General features: G+C 42.9%; 1 long non-coding RNA gene across 2 annotated transcripts; it reads right to left on the bottom strand.

Annotated features, from left to right (window-relative positions):
• Positions 1-2,915: 2,915 nt before the first annotated feature.
• On the bottom strand, positions 2,916-8,692 carry LOC147033929 (uncharacterized). 2 transcript variants are annotated; one of them, XR_015056159.1, is made up of 4 exons: positions 8,288-8,692; positions 7,982-8,194; positions 3,420-3,519; positions 2,916-3,286 (listed from the first exon to the last, which is right to left on the bottom strand). It is a non-coding gene; the product is annotated as an uncharacterized LOC147033929 (long non-coding RNA). The 2 variants fall into 2 exon arrangements; XR_015056155.1 differs by having other exon boundaries at positions 2,916-3,519.
• Between the last annotated feature and the right edge of the window lie 2,676 nt (positions 8,693-11,368).

Raw genomic sequence — 11,368 nt, 5'->3', positions numbered from 1 at the left:
CTCGACTCGGTGGCAAATGATCACATCCATGCTGCCCCTTATGCAGAGAGGCAAGTCACCCTGACAATCATTTTCTTAGTCATTGTCGGTACCTCCCAACTTCTAACAAGGTAGCCTTCTCCAGCATTCATCAGATCCACGGCGGGGACCACTAAGATGACTGTTCTGATTGTGACCTTATCATCAACCACAATGAGCCATCGTCACCAATGTACAATACGACCGGCCACTCGCATATTTTCACAAGGGGTATGCGTACCAACCGCTCACTCATTCTACAGTATTTGCTTGTTACAATGACCACACTATACCCCTCACGCTAGATACTGGCGCTAAAACCAACTTGGTTTGTGCGACTTTGACTGCACTATATCAGCCTACCATTGTCAAAAAAAAGATCACGGCGTGCTTATCAACACGCCCCTGGATGTTGTCAGTGAAAGCCATGTTGGTCTCACCAGGGCTGATTACATTTTGACATTTGATGCCTTGTTGACGTTGACGTCCTCGCAGGAACTCCATTCTTGTCTCAAAATGACGTTACTATTTGCCCCGCACGGCATCTCATTTGCATTGGCAATCATGATCAGTGCACTTACGGTGATCCATCCCCTAAGACAAGCTACGCTCCCCAGCAATGACAACCATGCAATGGCCCGGCAACTTCCTTGAAAACCCTTCAGACTTTCAGACAAACAAACCCAGTCCAAGATCCCTGTGTACATGAGTCTCATTGCCCATGCAGGTGTGGCCTCAACTCGACATCATGCACAGTATATGCAGCCACGTTCACATTCATAACTGTACTACAAGTCCCAGTCCCATCACCATCAAGTGATATTCCCATTAAGGCATTGTGCATGCTACCCTAATCCCTGAGGCCCCCTCCAGTGTTGCACAAGTGTGTACCATCACCATCACCTCATGCCTGTGTTGACATTATCTGCCTTTATCTTGCCAACATCCGAGCGATGGATATTAGGGTGAAGTTCACCTCTTCACAATGAGTTCTCACCTGTTTTTTGACGCTAAAATCATAGGTTATGACGATGCTGTTGGGTGCATTTGTGCCATTGGCAATGTGGGTTCCACTTCAACCCCCACAGTGAAATGGACGTCTCCCCCAGTATTACCGATCACGCCTCGTCGACCTGCAGGCCAATTTTGATGACTTGGAAGCTGCTGGCATGTTTGTTAAACCTGAAGACACCGATGTCTGTGTGGAGTACGTTAACCCCACGTTCCACATCAAAAAGCCTGGTGGTAGATCCCGACTTGCCAACGCGTTCCTGGATGGTAGCCATTACAGCAAGCCACAACCATCATTTATGCTGTGCGTGTAACAGGCCAAAAGGGGTATGATTATGGAAGTCCCATGGTTAAAAGGAGTGAAAATCCACTGGAGATAGCATGTCGCAACATGGCACATGGTGTGAAACTCCATCCACCAAGAGAGGAAATGAGTCATTGAAGATCGTACTGCGAATGTGGGTGAACTCCAGTGGACTCCCATTTCACACCAGTGAAACTCAAGTCCATGAATCATTTCCACGATGGTGTAAAATGGCGAGCTGCCAGAAGTGAGAGTGAGAGTGTGAGATTGATTGTGTTTTGTTGTATTAATTAGTGATTGAAATGAACATCCAGAGACATTGAGTTTCAAGGAGAATGAGGAAACGATGTGAGGGTTTCCACCCGTGTCAACATTCATGGATTCGGCATTTGCAGTTTCACCATTGACATCATTGAAATATTACCAACCTTACTTATGTTGGGGTCAGCTGCAGGAAGTTTTCTGTCCGAGTGCTTCACGAACTGGCTGTCCATGCCTGATGTTCGACTGAAGGTGCAACACGAATGTGGAATTTATTGTTCATGGTTTGCAGCTTTGGCATTCACTGTTTCTGCATTGTCTCTTTGCATTGGGGCTCCCTCCTGTGGATAGCACGGTACCTCTCAAGTGAAAAGACCCATCCGATCGACTTTAACACCCTAACAGTATGATCCGGATCCAGTGAAATCAAACTCCATTGTATTTTAAAAATCCTGTTTACCACGATGTCCTGCTTGTGTGGTTATATAAAAACTTTTTAAAATCAGTTCATACTCAAAAAGGATGCAGCGTACATTTATCATTCTTAAATGTCAGACGTTTAAAATTTCACTCGTTCGATCACCATTAATACAAACTCTTTTGACACGAGTGGGGATAAATGTATCCCTCCAGGGGAAGGCAATTTCAAGTGCAGTGCCAGGGAAATCCTCCAGTCAAATTGCACCCTGGCATTGAGGACGTGCGATTAAAGAGTTTAAACTTTCAGTGCATTGCTTCTGACCTCACAACACGAACACCAGTGTTGAGGAGAACTGGCAGTGCAGCAGAGAGGTATGCACATTCACTTCTAACTGTCTGGTCTGGGTTTGAATCCCGACCCAGGTATAAACTTCTATCCTGGTGTTTCACAGGCTTGGTGATTCATCAATGTTTGTGCCGTACTGCCGTTCCTCGGATGGAAGTTAAACTGGGCATCCTGACTGCCAGCATTAGTTAATGGACGTTAAAGACCCCATGGTGTCCTTCACAAAGTCGTTCAGTTATTTCTGGCACCATGAACAAATTCTTGACTGAACCTTCAGGGGGCACTGCATCAGTGACAGCACTGTGCTCCTGGAAGAACTGATAGAAATCCACAGCCACATACTACATACCCGTGCCTGGACTCTCTCCACCCTCACCCCCACCTGCACTCTCTCCACTCTCACTCCCACCTGGACTCGCTCCATCCTCAACCCCATCTGCAATTCCGCCTGCACTCTCTCCATTCTCACTCCTGCCTGCACTCCCCCCTCCCCCCCCCACACCCACTTGCACTTGCACTTGCCCCAACCCTCACCCCTCCCACCACAATCCACATTCAACAGACCTAACCAAATAAAACCAATACAAGTACCAGCTAAGCTGCTTGGCGAGCACTCTACAAGATATTTGGTAACTGAACACATCCCCTGACATTCTTGAGGCCCGAGCCTAGATCTACTGCAATCGATATACCCCAGAGAAGATAACATGACGGTTCATGTCACTCTCAAAGGGAGTGGGTGTCCCAGCACATACAAACATAAAAAAGGAACCAGCTTTTATATTAAGAGAGATAAGAACACAAATTAGATACAAAATAAGGGATTAGTCATCCAGTACCAAAAAAATGTGATCCTCGACTTTGTGGCCGCCATACCTTTTTTTGTCTTCATGATTGAGGCTCATGGAAGAGCGAGGTGACAGAAACTAAAAACACAATGAATCGACAGTGGGGCAACAGTTGGATAAAACAAGCAAGGGCAATCTCAGCTCATTCCAAAAAGCTCGCAACAAGTGTGTGTCCACTCTCAGGAGAGCCAGAAAACCACATTTGTCCAACCTCAAGGATGAACTTTCAAACATGTCTCTCTCCTCGAAAACCTGGCGGCACCTTGTTAAGTCTGTCTCCAGAGTATGCACCCCTTCCATCGTCTATCCACCTTCGGTGGCAGAGGTAATAAATAATTCCGCATGTGTGATGTACGACATGATGTCTCATAACAACAATAACACAATAACTATACTTCATCAACCACCGCTAAATCCAAAACGTTACAACCAAAAAAAAGAGAGATTTCAATTTTAGTAACAATGTTAATGCAAAAAGTGATCCTGTTTTCCAATTTGAAATTTTGGAAAAGCATTGGAGTTTAAAATCCCAATATTTTGTTGAATAAATAAATGAAATGCCATTGAATGTCTGAAAGAAGGTCGAGGCGACCATTTGTATTTGCAGTACTTGGTATGAAAAGAAGGTGGTAGGAGGTTAAAAAAAATAAGAACATGAAAGTATTACAGTGAAGAGTTAAGCAATGGAAACTGAAGTGGGAAATTGGAAGGAGTGAGAGGAGTGCGAATCCACTATAGTCTCGTCAAAAAAATGAGATATGTAGCTAAATAATATGCTGGAGGCATTTTTGAGGAAAAGTTGGCAACCAGTTTATTTTACCTAATCTGGGTGTGCTGAATTCAAATTTGCTGTCTGCCAAGCTGTATCTTGACCGCTTGACCCTCAAAATGACGTAATAAGCCACGCCCCTTTTTCCGAACGCGAAATATAATTCTCCTTTAAAATGGCATCAAAACTATCATGTGTGGAATCAAGTTAAAGCTAATGACATGTACATTGCATTCATACTGTCAATGAATTAGTTTTGTATGATCTTTGGTCAATGAAATGTCAAAAGGTCATGATTTTTGTGAAATATACAATCAAAATTATATATACATTTATGGTCCTGTAATGAAAAGGAGAAGAAAGTCAACTTCTACTTTAATTAAAAGTTGGTCAGGTTTTGATTAAAAAAAAGGATTAATATGCATTTAATGTTGTTTGTAAGTGTGACCCATCTTAGTCTCTGAAAAAAATATAGCTTCTCTAGAGGGCGCTAAGTCATCATATTGTGGCTACAGGCTGTCTCCACTGCACACATCAGCACATGTAATTAGACAAAAGTTACTCCATTGTTATGTCAACAACCTTGTCAATTATACACTATTCTGGTAAGTTTTTTTTTATATTTTGAGCACCAGTGTGATATTTTGTATGCAACAAGGCATCTGTGAATGTAATTATTTACATGATATTTCATGAATTTCAGTCCTTCCATTGTATCACGTAATAAAATAACAGTTGCACCAAACACCACACGAAGTTGAGATTTGTTGTGGTGTGTTCATAACCAACGACAAAATCTAATACCCAAATAATTCTATCAGTGTATAATAATGTAAAAAAATAGTAGCTCTAGGATACAAGATCGACTGGTTATGTCAAATTTTAAAAGTACAGAAGGCCTTATAAAACAAATGTGATGACATTTTTAATATCAGTTGTAATGGTTACGTCAAATTGAAAAAGTACGGAAGGCATTAAGAGACAAATCTCACGACAGTTTAAATACCGGTCGTAATGGTTATGTCAACTTACAAATGTATAGAAGGCCTCATAAAACAATTCTCACAACATTTTAAATAACAAATATTAGAAACATTCTCAAACATGTTCAATTATTACATCTTTCAGGGTTATCAAGAACATGTAACCTGCCATGGAGCCCTTGCTAAAGGCCCAGTCACACCTTGACGTTTTAGCCAGCAATGGCAACGTATCAAAATGTATGTAAAACGCTGGCTTACGCTGAACTATTGATGTTTTTTTTTAAAGATTCGGATGTATTCATAACGAGTTGGTCGTCTGCATAACATATTAGTAATGGACACAGAACGTTTCGTTGTCTTATAGATAACTTATACCAACGAATGCTTAGTCTGTTGTCGGCGTTCACAACCTATGCCCAACGATAGTCCAACTTATGCATAGCGCGCTGCACGTATCGCCGACGATCACGTGGCATAGCCTCTTAAAAGGCTACCGCACAATGATTCAAATCATAACCGCCAGAGGAATGGAAGTGTCAACATCACAGTCACACCTTGGCGATCTTGCGAGTGTATGCCGACCTCTGAAAAATGCGTCAAAAACGCTGGCGCACGTCGAATACGGTATGGGTAAGTTTGGTATACGTGAATAGAACGCTAAAGTACGCTATCATACGTCATAGTAAGTGGAGTACGTCTTGTACTTTTAAACGTGTTAAAATTTTTATGACGTACTTGCCGTATGCCTCACACGTTCCGCATGCGATGGGAATAAGTTGTACGCACAATATGCGATCGTTGGCACACGTCGATAAAAGTTACTTGTAAGTTACTCATAAGTCGAAACACGTCAATGTAATGGTTAGCGTTAGTGTTCCAGACTCCGTTTTATTTTTATTTATTTATTTTTTTTCTTCGGTATAACGGTGATGTTGACACTTCGATTTCTAGTGCGGTTATAATATAATATAATTAATAGGTTGCCGCTCAACGATTAAAATCATAACCGCACAAAAATCGAAGTGTCAACATGACCGTCATACCGAAGAAAAAAAAGAAAAAAAAAAAAAAACAGGGAGTCTGGAACACTGACACAAACCATTACATTGACGTGTTTCGACTTATGAGTACCTTACAAGTAACGTGTGTCGACGTGTCAACGATCGCGTAACGTGCCTACAACACATTACTCATAGGTTAGAAATATGTTTCGGGTACGCTAAACATTACCTCGACTTATGATTAACTTACAATTAAGGTGTGTCGACGTGTGTCAATGATCACATAACGTGCCTACAACTTATGGCCAGCGTTGCGGAACATGCGAGTCATATGCCGGCATAATTCGTAAAATTTCAAGCATGCTAAAATTTGAGGACAACCGCAAAGTACAACAATGAAAGCCAGCATACTACGACGTATGGCAGTGTTTTTCAGCGTGCTCTCAAATGTTTCCAAAACTTACCCATAACGTATTTGACGTGTGCTAGCGTTTTACAAATTTTTGAAAAATTGGCATTAGCTGGCTAAAACATCAAGGTGTGACTGGGCCTTAAGCCTCAAAAGAGAACGTCCAACTGAACTTACCAAATGCATATTTTGCCAAGAAGATGCAAGTGAAAAACTACTTGCCACCAAAGAACAAGGACTTTCTACTTTGAATAAATGCATATGCCAAAGACAGAAACTGGAAGAGCGATGGAGGGATCAACACTCTAACAAAACTAGTTACATTTAAAGGACTTCATAAATCTTTTGATATGTTCCCTACCTAAATTATCCCAGATAATGCAACACATACTTCTTATCAATGAGTTGGCAATGTTGAAATCTTGCACTTTTGTATGATACCAAACATGATTATTATGTTTATCATCACTAAGAAGGTAACCTATGGAAATGGGTGTAGCTTATAATGTGATATCAGGGGTCACCGTGTCAGGATACAGCTTGACAGAACTTTTTTAAATTTAGCATATAGGGTAATGTAATGTATCTACCATGTACACCAAATTTTTTTTTTCATACTACAAATTATGCTTCAGGATAAGCCGGCAAGGCCAGAGCAGTAGGGGCGTGCTGACTGGTATTTTGACGGGAAGCTTCTCGATTTTAATCTTGATTTACATTAAAATTGAGTTGCTCCTCGTCCAAACACTTGTTAGATCACCCCATCGCTCCCATCCCTGATGGTTTATACTGAATAATGATTCCTTAGAATGAAAAGGAACGATATGAATTTAGTCGTGAATTGTCTTTATAGAGCTATGTAGAATTATGTCATATGATATGACCTCATTTGACCCAAAATGACCTCTAAACAACCGCATATGATGTAATATTTATTTATTGATCATGTTTTTGCAATGTTCATGTCATTACCTTTCATATGATACCACACATGATATATTGACATTAACTTTTACAGTAAACTGTATCGCGGAATATGCAAAAAGGGGCATGGCTTTTATGTCATTTTGAGGGTCAAGCGGTCAAGATACAGCTTGGCAGACAGCAAAATTGAAATCAGCATACCAAAATTAGGTGAAGTGTCTGCCAGCTTTTCCTCAAAAACGCCTCAAGGGTTGTTATATTCAGAAAACTTGACTCGTCTACTAGTCTTTGGGGAGCACACTGACAAACAACAAAAGACTAGTCCACTGGTCTTTGGAAGACTTTGGGGAGCAAGAATTTCGCCAAATTAGCATACCTAATACCTAGATGGCCCACACAGCAACATACAAAGAAAAACAAACAAAAGTGAGAACAATATGAATTGATACCAAAGGTTTCTGCAAATAATGGACTCATTTGTATCGAGAAACAGACGAGGAACTTGGTTAATAAATACTGCAGAAGTGAAGCTTACGTCACTGGGAAGAAGTTGCAAGTACCTTGTATTTGTGGACTGACTGACTGACTGACTGACGACATGCCGTCACGTAAGCTCCCCACAATTACGTTTCAAGTGAGCTCAAAACGATTATAACAAAGGTCCATCAAGCACTTAACATGACTTACCATGGAGGTCAGCAGCAGTCTTCCTTGAGTAAATATTTGCAAAGACAAGTGGAAGACATCTTGGTACTCAGCCGCCATCTTGGAACTGAGCCGCCATCTTGGAACTCAGCCGCCATCTTGGAACTCAGCCGCCATCTTGGTACGAGCGTGGTGCATCAGGACCTTGGGGACCATGGGCACCCAGATGATTTGCTCATGATGGAGAGAACGTGCCTGGAAAAAACACACACACACACGGAAAGGAGACAGACGATGTGAGAAGTCCTCTGATGGTGAAATATCTTCCACGGGATCGCTTCACTGCACCTCCTAATGCGTCGTTCTCAAGGGAGGATTCGCCCTTTGAAAGGACGATGCTCTCAGACGCTCGCCATTAATCAGAGCCTCGGTCTCAGTGGGGATCAACTGAGCTATTTGCAGCAATAATTGGTTGGGACGAGCTGTTTCTGAGACCTGTGTGCTCATGGTGGAGCGTGCATCGTGTTGATGATGCAAACGTCCCTCACGGTGAGGCTGATTCCGTGATTGAGCCGCAAAACGATGCAACAACAGAGAACTTATAACATCGCCATCTGTTACTGCTAATTGTCCTCGAGGTCACAGGAACCTTCCCGGTAAATTGATGGTGATTGTCTCTACTATTCACTGCACAGTCAAATAGTATCATCCACTGCGTCGCTGAAAATAAATGGAACTACCGCAACTGCTCATTACACCGTCATGAAGATCATCATGTGTTTGATACATTTCAATATGCTCCGATTACCAATAAGCTTGGAGAGAGCTCACCAAGTGGCTTAAGCAGTGAAGCAAGCACTCCAACGAAACGGAATAACTGCTTACTTTGCAAGCTGATTGGTAATGGAACACACCCCTGGTTTTAATTCATCACTCATCTCGATATAACTGGATCACTGGTTTACTGAAAAGAGACTCTGGTCACTCGCCGCCATCTTGGAACTCACTATAACATGAAAGAGCCCGATATAAAAAATAAACACTCAGTTTATTTAACAAGCTCAAATGAAGTAAGATCCTCGTCCTCTTCATTATGACGTCATAAAAACGTATATGACGTCATTGTGATGTATCAGGTTTGCGATAACTTATCTGTGCTAATGCCTGGCTTGATTCCCGCAAACACAATTCAAACAGCTTGCCTAGTTTCGGAGATAATGGTGTAGGAGATTTCCATTAGCGGAGATATTATGACGTCAACTTTTTTTCTAGGAAGAATTTCCAAAATCGGAGATGGTTACTGACTGCGCGTGTGGGCTTTCTGCATATTCATGGCAAGTTTCACGAAGATCCGATGAAAGCTGTAGGGTTGTGAAGCAAAAAATGTCAAAAAACAGGAATGACGTCATAAAAATTGATATGACGTCATAGTGATGTATCATATGTGCGGTAATTCATCTCTGCTCATGCCCTGTTCGATTCCCGCAAACAGAATTAAAAAAGCTTGCCGAGTTTCAGAGATAATGGTATAGGCGATTTCCATTAGCGGAGATATTTTGACGTCATAACTTTTTTTCTCGGAGGAATTTTCAAAATCGGAGATCGTTACTGTCTGCGCAGGGAATTTTTACATATAAATGCCAAGATTCAGGAAGTTTCGATGAAAACTGTTGGCTGTGAAACAAAAAAGTCCATAAGAAGAAGATGAAGAACAACAACGTGAATAAGACTTAGAGATCCTCCACGAGGATCGAAAAACCTGCGAACCTTTGATTTCTTTCCCCACGTTGTTTACTTTGGAACTTTTGGCCGGTATGGAGTCCCAATATGGCGTCGGCATGGCCTCATCAGCAAATGCACTCTCATCGGCCAGTAATTCCTCCAGATGAAAGAGCTCAGTGGAATTAATAGATGTTGCTAAGACATTTTAATGAATTATCGCTTTTGTGTATGTGCTTAATTAGGGATAGCTTTCAGGAAGTTTGGGTAAGAGATTCAGGATCCACTTTGATTTTCCATCTGGAATGCCTGTTCAGGTTCAGCCTCCTGCTACAAGATGCCAAGGACGTGGAGGGCCAGGATAATTAAGGATAGCTTTGAGGAAGTTTGGGTAAAGAGGGCACATTGTAAATAATTATTTTTCTATCACCAACCTTGTGGCATGAGTCCCGTTTCACTGATATTTGGTTAAATAGTCCAACTCCAACTGCTTGGAATGTCGGCCACAGGCAGCTTTGTGAGGGGTATGGTTTCCACCTTTATGGACCTCGTCATTTGAGTTGGTCGTGTGGGTTGTGGGGAACCAGGAGCACGTGACAGTATTAAGGAATTCTACTTTCTATGGCTAAAAGTACGAAGTCATGATCTATTCTTAGTAATATTGTTGCGGATTTGGAAACCTTTTGCACACAAACAGCCAGAGGTCCCGTAGTTCAGTTATTTCGATATGTGTTTATAGTTAGAATCCATCCCCAATGTCTAATGGGAATTTCGTGTGTGCGCTAGGAGTTATTTTTTAGTTCGGTTTTTATTACATCTACAACAACAACAACAACAACAACAACAGCGGTGCCGACCCGCACAACCTGGTCGCCATTGCCCACGTGTTTTTGGCTGAGAGCGTGGGTGGAGCCTCCGTCGCTTCGGATCGAGGCTCCGCCCCAAGAAGGGGAATAGAGCGTTTCCTCCAGCCAATGAGCAAAGGGCGAGCATCGCACACGTGCCCCAGCCAATCAGGGGGGCTGACCACCTCAGGGGCGGCCCCGCCCAGCCAGATGGAGTGTTCGGCCTGACCAATGAAGGGTGGCCACGAGTCGCCCGACAACCCCTCGTCCAATCCGGAGGCGAGTCCCTCAGAGCGGTGCCCTCGACCCGCGGGAGAGGGGGAGGATAAGACGAAGTGGCGAGCCGTGGAAAAAAAAGCAAGAAAGGTTCGCCTCGTAAAAGCAAGCAAGGCTCGCCTGGTCGAAAGCAAGCAAGGTTCGCCTCGTGGCAAGTAAGCAAGGTTCGCCTGGTCGAAAGCAAGCAAGGTTCACCTCGTGGCAAGCAAGCAAGGTTCGCCTCGTGGCAAGCAAGCAAGGTTCGCCTCGTGGCAAGCAAGCAAGGTTTGCCTGGTCGAAAGCAAGCAAGGTTCACCTCGTGGCAAGCAAGCAAGGCTCGCCTGGTCAAAAGCAAGAAAGGTTCGCCTCGTAAAAGCAAGCAAGGTTCGCCTGGTCAAAAGCAAGAAAGGTTCGCCTGGTCAAAAGCAAGCAAGGCTCGCCTCCTAAAAGCAAGCAAGGTTCGCCTGGTCGAAAGCAAGAAAGGTTCGCCTCGTAAAAGCAAGAAAGGTTCGCCTCGTAAAAGCAAGAAAGGTTCGCCTTGTAAAAGCAAGCAAGGTTCGCCTGGTCGAAAGCAAGCAAGGTTCACCCCTTCGTACAGGAGAAAGACAGG

The sequence above is a fragment of the Eptatretus burgeri genome, chromosome 1 (genome assembly GCF_056783735.1).
Source record: "Eptatretus burgeri isolate ZD-2024b chromosome 1, Ebu_testis_v1, whole genome shotgun sequence".
Lineage (NCBI taxonomy): Eukaryota > Metazoa > Chordata > Myxini > Myxiniformes > Myxinidae > Eptatretus > Eptatretus burgeri.
Note: the sequence above shows the minus strand (reverse complement) of the source record. Positions and strands in the feature narration are given on the sequence as shown.